This window comes from Erpetoichthys calabaricus, chromosome 2, assembly GCF_900747795.2.
Source record: "Erpetoichthys calabaricus chromosome 2, fErpCal1.3, whole genome shotgun sequence".
In the NCBI taxonomy this organism is placed as follows: Eukaryota; Metazoa; Chordata; class Cladistia; order Polypteriformes; family Polypteridae; genus Erpetoichthys; species Erpetoichthys calabaricus.
This window is the reverse complement of record NC_041395.2, coordinates 295,686,367-295,695,165: the sequence shown is the minus strand read 5'-3', so window position 1 is coordinate 295,695,165 and position 8,799 is coordinate 295,686,367. Positions and strand designations below refer to the sequence as shown.

Here is an 8,799-nt window from a genome sequence, read left to right as displayed (position 1 = left end):
AAGAGTGAAAAAATCTGTAGATGCCGTGGTGAACATTATGCAGCCTGCAAAATTATTCAGCATGATTGGTTTGGCGGTGGCTCAGTGATGGTCTAGGGAGGCATATCCTTGTGTCTCCCAGCACAGTCTCAAGAGCACGGATGAGAGATGGGAGATGTGCTGGCCAGTCAATGGCATAAATGCCGTTGTCATCCAGGAACTGCCTACACACTCTGGCCACATGAGGCCGGGCATTGTCTTGCACCAGGAGGAACCCTGGCTTACTGCGCCAGTGTAAGGTGTGACAGTGGCTCTGAGGATTTCATCCTGGTACCTAACAACAGTCAGGGTACCATTCCCCAGCATGTGGAGGTCTGTGTGACCCTTGAATGATATGCCTCCCCAGACCATCACTAACCCACCACCAAAACGGTCATGCTGAACATTGATACAGGCAGCATAATATTCTCCATGGCTTTTCCAGACCCTTTCACGTCTGTCATCTGTGAAGTTAATGGGGTGCCAATAGTGGAGCTGCCAATGGTGGTATTCTCTGGCAAATGCCAATCGAGCTGCACAGTGAGTGGTGGTGTGCGCATTCCCATAAGAGGACATCAGGCCCTCGTGCCACCCACATGAAGTTTGTTTTGACAGTTTGGTCAGAGACATTCATACCAGTAGCCAGCTGGAGGTCATACTGTACAGCTCTGGCAGTGCTCCTCCTGTTCCTTCTTGCACAAAGGAGCAGATACCGGTCCTGATGCATTCCTGTCAAACTCTCCTGGTATCTCCTCCATGCTCTTGAGACTGTGCTGGGAGAAACAGCAAATGTTCTTGCGATGACACTGAATCTTGTTCAACCTGAATCAGCTGCAAGTACCACCTCATGCTACCAGTAGTGACAAAGACACTAGCAAAATGCAAAACTAAAGAAGAATCAGTCAGGAAGGATAAGGAGAGAGCAATTGTCTGTTGCCACCACCTGCAAATCCATTCCCTTTTTGGTGTTTGCTTTGCTGTTGCCTCTCTAGTGTACCTGTTTGTCACTTTCATTTGCACCAAAGCAGGTGAAGTGGATTCACAGTCGCTTATGCTTCCCAACTGGATAGATTGATATCCCCGAAGCCTAATTGACTTGGTGTTAGACTGTGATGATTAGGTGTTCCCTTAATTTTTTGAGCAGAGTAGTTATGGTACGTTTTCTTATCTGCAGATCAGTTTCAAGGACAGGAACTTCCAGGGGCGCTCTTATGGGTGCAACAGCGACTGTGCAGATATGCACTCCTACTTCAGCCGCTGTAACTCCATTCGAGTGGACAACGGCTACTGGGTGGTCTATGAAAAACCCAACTACATGGGCTACCAGTGAACCGTGGTGAATATCCTGACTATCAGCGCTGGATGGGCTTTAATAACTGCATTGGATCCTGTCGTTTGATTCCACCAGTAAGTTTGTCTTGTTTTTCTCTATTGACTGGTTCAATAAAATGTGAACTGGAAACATTGGACTTGTAATCTATAACTTATGTACCTAATGAAAACCTTCAGCATTCTAATTTTTGATAAGCTTGTTAGGATAATTTTTCAGTAATTACAATCATTACATTATTAAAGTACTTTCAATAAATATTAAGGAATATTAAGAAAACTTGCATTTTAAAAGGCTAATCATTTTGTTATAGTACCGTGGTAGCTACCGAGTGAGAGTCTACGAGAGACCTGACTTTGGAGGCCAGATGATGGAATTCACAGATGACTGCCCCAATGTCTACGACCGCTTCCGTTATCGTGACATCTTCTCCTGCAATGTGATGGAGGGCTACTGGATCTTCTATGAATATGCAAACTACAGAGGAAGGCAGTACTTCCTGAGGCCTGGCGAATACAGGCGATTCAGTGATTGGGGAGGCATCAATTCTACCATTGGCTCTTTCCGTCCCATTATGGATTTTTATTAAGCAATAAATAAAAGTAAAGCAATTATTTAAAATTAGGTTTGTTGTGAGAGCATATGAATATGAATGCAGGTGTCCAAGTGAGAGTGATTTGTGCCATTTGTAATGTATATCTATCTATCTATGAAGCGAAAGAAGTAGAAATTAATCTTATCATGCACATATACTTACTGCCACAATGCAAACCAAAAAACCAAAAAATAACAATTTCCCTGCTACTCAAGAACAGGTCTAAAACTTTTGCAGAAATGAATTACTATTCAAAACATTACAAAATGCATCACATCACAACCCAGCTTCAATTTCTGAACCTGCTTTTCTAAAATAGGGTTGGGAGGAATTGGAGTGTTTGTGCCACACTGGGCATAAGGAGGCAACTGCCATGGGGAAAACACCAGCCCACACTTATGCAGACACTAAAGTTCACTGATATTTTTCTCTGTTTGGAGCTGCCATACATGTTTCCAAAATGTGTAGTGAATCCAGAGTTCTTGGCATAATCGGTATGAACAGTGCATGACACTAACATGAAACAAATTAAATTAGATCATCAATATACTGTCACACACATGCGCATGGGGAACAGCTGAAGGGCCTAATCACTTGTAGGTCTACGCCAGCCAAGGGGGCGGCGGAGTGTACTGACTATCTCTCTCAGTCCCTTGCAGACCTTTCCCGGGAAATCCCGCCTCTTGCCGGCCCCAAGGATGACGTCACTTCCGACCACGAGGACGCCACTCCCAGTTCCTGCTACGCTGACGTCATTTCCTTTTCAGGCCTATAAAACTGCCATCTTGCCTCACTACAGGCAGTTCTGCTTTGGACAGAGCAATTGCAGCCAAGCATAATATACGGGTGGCTGCCCCAAACCTTTGTGATGTCTCCGACTCATTTTGTTACAATACCATTTAGAAACATTCAAATTTGGACACAAATAATAAAGTGAGTAAAACCAAAGAAAATTGAATTACTGAATAATAAATACATCAATTTCATTATTGCTTATCCAATTAAAGGGTAATCTGCTGTTCAGCAATTTCTATAAACAAGCCCTTTTTTGACTCTGAGATTACTGCTGATGGAGTATTTTCTGTCAGGCAGCCCATTTTTGCTACATCCGTGACATTTTCTCATCTAAAAACTAGTGATGGGCAGATGAAGTCCCATAAAGCTTTTGAAATTTCTTCCGGATTGTGCCGGAAAGAGATCTGAAGCTACAAGGGTCCTAAAATAGTGACATCTGGTGGGTTACAGAAATCATAGCAGCCATGAGCTCAACACAATGCCAAGGGCCAGTGGATCTTTTCAATTATTCTTTTAGGTAGCTCACCATCCTGAGAGGGACCACTTGCTGCTGCCATACAAGCTGGAATTACTTTGAGCAACGGGCAAGCTTGTCATATTTTTTGGCTCCCCTGCAGCTGGCACTAAACTGTTAAATTGTATAAAAGGAATGCCAACTAATACTGCTGGTGACTTATGCCCAGGTTGATGCAGCCTGACAAGTGCTGTTACTATTGTGATGTAAAAACAAAAATGTATCAGTGCTCAGAGTTGGTGAGCACCAGCAAGACACTACCATACAGTACATGTATAATAAGCTTCAACTTTATCACACCAGGGTGTTCTTTGCCGTGAGGCAATGTGAAAGAGTGATATTATTTAATTAATATTTGGGGAATAATTGCCCTAAGGGGCAAAGAGATTTAAAGCAAAGTATAAATGCCATCTGGGATGGATGGTGTCACACGTGTGTCTGAGTATCTCCTTGCTGGCTCATTCAAGGTAAACGGTAACCCACCAGGGCGAGAGGGGGTGCTGTCGCTAACTCTGTTTCATTTTCTCCCCACAGCTCCCAGACACCTCCCAATGACGGAAATTCGCTCCGCCTCTTCGGGTCATCCCATTATAAAAAGACCAGGTGCCTCCACTAATTTGTCTTTTGATGAGACCAGTTCCGACGAGTGAAATCTCTAGGAAAGCCTTCCTTTGTTTTGTCAGCTAGAATTAACACTGAAGCTGTTTTCCATTTCGTACCCTGCTGCCTTATGTTAAGTGTTACCAGATGACACCTGTTTAAGTTTATCAAGAGATTTGAGAAAATTAAAAGGGATTACCCAGCTGGTGTCCCAAATATTTGTGATTTGGTCTGGCTTTGTTTGAACCTATGTTTGGCTAGCTCACAATGGGCATCTTGTCCAGGAGAGGGGAAGGTTCCTTAGCCGGATGGGAAGCCCCAGGTGTATGGATGGACATCCCAGCCAAGAGAGAAAAAAGTTCCTTGTCCAGTAGGGAAGTCCATGCTGTAAGGAAATACTTGCAATACTCTCCATGGGTAGGACAGGGAAGGACTGTCTCTAAGGGCTATTTATTCCCCCAGGAAGCTAGACAGCAGCAGCCCTGGATATTGATGCCTGCTCAGACAATTGTTGTCCAGTAGCACAGCCCTGATGGGGTCTGCAGGTGCCACAAGAGGACGCTGCAGGGAGTTACTCCCCCTATTATTTGGAACTTCCATAAGACCAAGAAGTGCCTCCAGTGAAGCTATGGCATGGGAAGTACTCCCGCATTCTCAATAACACGGGCCACACTGCCTTGTACAGGTGAATCAGAGATGGGAGAAAAGAAGGCAACACTTGACTGGAGGAGTGCAGTGCGGTAGAGAGAGGAGGCGAGAGGAGAGGATAGGGGGAGAAAGAGAGAAAAGACAATTTGTTTTTGTGTATATGAGCTAATTGTAATGAACACCCTCTATATGAACTTGGAACCGTGTTGGTGTGTTCATGTCTGGGGTTTGGAGCTTACTGGTGCCCCATAGCCTTCACACACAAGACAGTTTAGAGAATGAGCCTGCAGTGGGCTAGAGTATTAATGACATGTTATAAGTTTCAGCACAGATGAATAGTATTGCAGTAATATTTACTTCATTGTCAGATAAAAGGTAGATTCAATATCTTCTGTGTATAAGAAATAAGTGGTAGTTTCACATCCCCTTCATAGCATGTGGGATAGCACAACACTTTGAAGCAGTCAGAGCGTGGCCAGCACTTCAGTGACGTTTGAAGCTGTGACACCATCTGTCACGTGGTTGAAAAGCTTCGAAGCTTTGAGCTTCATTAAACAGATACAAGCTCTGAAGTCTCTGTGTCAGACATCTCATCCGTACTTAAAAATTGAACCAGGGTTGTTGATCTTGAAACACCCATACTTGTGCTTTTGGTGCCATGCGATGTTCAAAGCTTTTGGTCTTGCCACTCTCCTCTTGAACTACACACAATCCACTGGCACCAACATTTAAGCACAAATATAAAGATAAATAATAATAAAATAGACACTTAGTGAAGTCATACATAGAGAAGATTACATTTATAATAGTTTTTCCCCACTATTTGGTTTTGAACTTTTATAACATTTACTGATCTGTTGTGACGGATGGCCAGGGCCCTTGTGACCAATACAGGACACACCAGTTCCTCAAACCTTACACAGACAGACACCAGGCACAAGTCCAGCAACACACACAGGTTTTATTTTGATGTGGGAAATGTTTCCCCAGTTTTCTAGCAATGTCCAGCACAGTACAGCAAGCAGTAACACGTTATAAAACCAGCACTTTCTTTTCTTCTTCCTCCTTCGGCAAGCTTCATGCTTCATCCTAATCCATATGCTCATCATCATCCAAATCCTCCTCCTCCTGACTCTGGCTCCCTGAATGAAGGCAGGTGACTTTTTTATGCTGCACCAGGGACTACTCCAGGTGGCTCATTAGCGAGGTCCAGAAGCTCTCCCAGGTGTGGCAGAAACCTGACAAATTCGGGCTCTGCAGCTCCCTCTGGAGGCTCCTATGGAACCCGACAGGGCTGTGCCAAACTGCAACTCCCATGGACTCTGCGGGAATCTGAGGCACCGCTGCAACCTAAGGGGGCTGCCATCTAGTGATCTGGGAGATACAATGCCCTGAGCACACTCTCCACTTATCCCCCCCGCCCGGGTCCTTTCATTACAGATGCATCCCAGCCGGGCAAGGGTCCCAGCTGTCTGTTACAATACATATAAAATCTCATTTTATTGTTTTAAAGAATGGGTTGTCATTCAATAAGTCTTATCTTTAGTCCTCCAAAGATTATAATATAATGGAACAGCAGATATAGAAGTAAAGCCCACCTGAAATAACAATACAGAATTTGAAACAGTCACCAAGCCAATGCCAGAAATACTGAAGCAGGAGCTGAGGGCTCTGGTTTAAAATAAAACAATGCTTATCAATACTTTACAGTAATATTTTAGAATTGTTGTATCCAAATACTGCAACACTAAATATATCTAAATTCTGTTTATTTTTCTTGTGAGCAGCATAGTGTTGTCATAGTGAGTTCTGCTGCCTCATACATCCAGTATCCTGGCTTTGCTTCGAGTCCTGAGTTGTTGTCTATGTAGTGTTTGTTACCTTATGCTTGTGTGAGTTCTTATGGTTTTTTTGTCTTTGTACCTCAGTTTTTCCTTCTACATCTCCAAAGATTTACACAATTATGTTAACTGGTGGCATAAACTGACCCCATGAGGGAACACTGTGTGAGTTTGCTCTGCAGTGGACTGGTGGCCCATCTAAAGCCTGTTCTTTCTTCCATGTTGGAGACACAATATCTCACTTGAACAGTGGATGGTGCATGAGTGAGGAGGGCCGCACCCCCCTCGGCCTACAGCGTCTCTTTTGGATTCGCGCAAAAAAATTGATACTGCACATGAACTATGATATTTAGCGTGTTGAGAGAAGTCGCACAATCAGCTGGAATGTTTAACCGAATTACACTGCACAACAAAGTTTTTGCTTCTTGAACACTGTTGGGTGTTTCTTATAGATTTTTGGGTGCTGATCACGAATATCACATCAAAATTTACCCATCACGTACCGTTTCAGTTTTGTCATGATTTTTTCTTATATTTGTATTGTGATAGTTTGAGGTCTCCGTGACCCCTTGAACCCTCAGACTAGACGTCAGACACCAGATAAAAGTCCAAATATGAATATTTTATTATAATAATAAAGTGCACAAAGCACCCTCCTCTCCACAATACTCAATAATAAACACAATAATCAATAATCCTCCACACTCCCAGACGCGTTGCCACCCTTCCACCCAGCTCAGCTCGCCATCTGGGATCTGAGGGCCGGAGTAGAAAGCCGGCAATCCTTCACAGTATCCAAACATTTTCATTCCCGTAAGTGACTTATCAACAAAGGTCTGTGCAGCCTGGGCATGTCCAATGCATGGAATCAGGCCAGGTTGGAAGCTGTTCTGTGGAAGTTGACATCCTGGGCAGGTCTGACCGAGCTTGACGCTGTCTCAGCATGCTATAAAGGTGCCTTGTATACACCCATCCTGCTCATTTGGGTTAATATAGATAGTCAGTGTGTATGTATAGTATCAGTATAGTAAAGTATGGTATCTATAGCAATATAACAGTAAGTAAGCTTGATGCTATAGACGTTTTGGTGTCAATGTCGTAACAGCCGTGATACATTCTGCTATATCTGTGGCGAATATACACTTGCGCCTCAGAGACGTTGGATGACTGCTCTTGTGAAGAAAGCTTATTATCTGTATTTCAGCTGCAAAATTGGTGATCAAGACAAGGAATGGGAGCTTCACATTTGCTGTGCGACATGTGCTGTCAGTCTGAGAGCCTGGCTCAGAGGCACTCGAAAGACGATGCCGTTTGCTGTTCCGATGATATGGCAAGAACAGAAATACCATGTGACGGATTGTTACTTCTCTTTGACTAATGTGTCTGGTTTCTCTGCCAAAAACAAGAAGTCAAATGAATATCCTAATCTGGCTTCAGCAATGAGACCCGTGCCACATGACGACAGTCTTCCAATTCCAAAACCACCAGAGGATTGGACCTTAGACGAACCAGATGAGGAAACTGCAATGCAGGGTACTGAAAGTGCCATTGACCCGGATTTTGAACTGTGCTCATCTGCCGATCCACATCTGATAGAAAAAAAAACCCTAAATCCGTTAAGTAGTTCTCTCGTGAAAAGCGGACAGACATACAGACAGACAGACATTCGATTTTATATAGAGAGAGATGTTCGCGTTACAAAAATTCTCTTCACAAAGGGTTTTTCAGGAATGGATTAGCTCCTTCTTAAAACAGAATGAACGCCTCTCCTATTAGCGCCCTTACCACTGAATTATGATACGATCATTAAACCTTCAAAGTCAGCCTCATTTTAGGCTGTTTTCTGTTACTTTGATTTTGATTAAACTGGTTATAACTTCATCATCCTTCATTCAATATTAAAAATAAATGTTATACATTTCTCTTTCAGAATTTTTACAGCTGGAGAATTACTTATGTTGTACACATATTTTAGAGTGGAATAAGCACTTCCAGAGTCAGGAGGAAGTGGTGGACTGAAGACGAAGGGACTGTGTTGGTGATTAGTGCACTGTGCTTTACCTTGTGCTGGGAAGTGCTGAACTGTGTAAATAAAACCGTGTGCTGTTGTAATAAGTTATATGTTTAATATGTCACTGTGCTCTGTACAAAAAATATTTTATAAATCTGCTTATTCTCACATGTACAGCTAACACAAGGCCAGATTTAGCACACAGGGGCTCATCATTTAGACCTTCTAAGCAAGCATTAGAAGACAAGAAAGGGACAACTACGAAAATGGGCAATGTACTATTTCTGTTTGTTAGAGTCAGCATGAAACTGAATCCTCTCTTTGCCTTGTTTGAAATGGCATGATTTAGTGGGGGCCTGCACATGGAGAGCCTTGGAACATTGCCCGGCACACCTTTGAAGCCAATGGACAGATGGGAGATACCGTCATCCGATCCTGAAAATCCTT

General features: G+C 43.2%; 1 pseudogene; it reads left to right on the top strand.

Annotated features, from left to right (window-relative positions):
- Positions 1 to 414: 414 nt before the first annotated feature.
- Positions 415 to 2,074, top strand: LOC114644955 (gamma-crystallin M2-like; annotated as a pseudogene).
- The last annotated feature ends 6,725 nt before the right edge of the window (positions 2,075 to 8,799 follow it).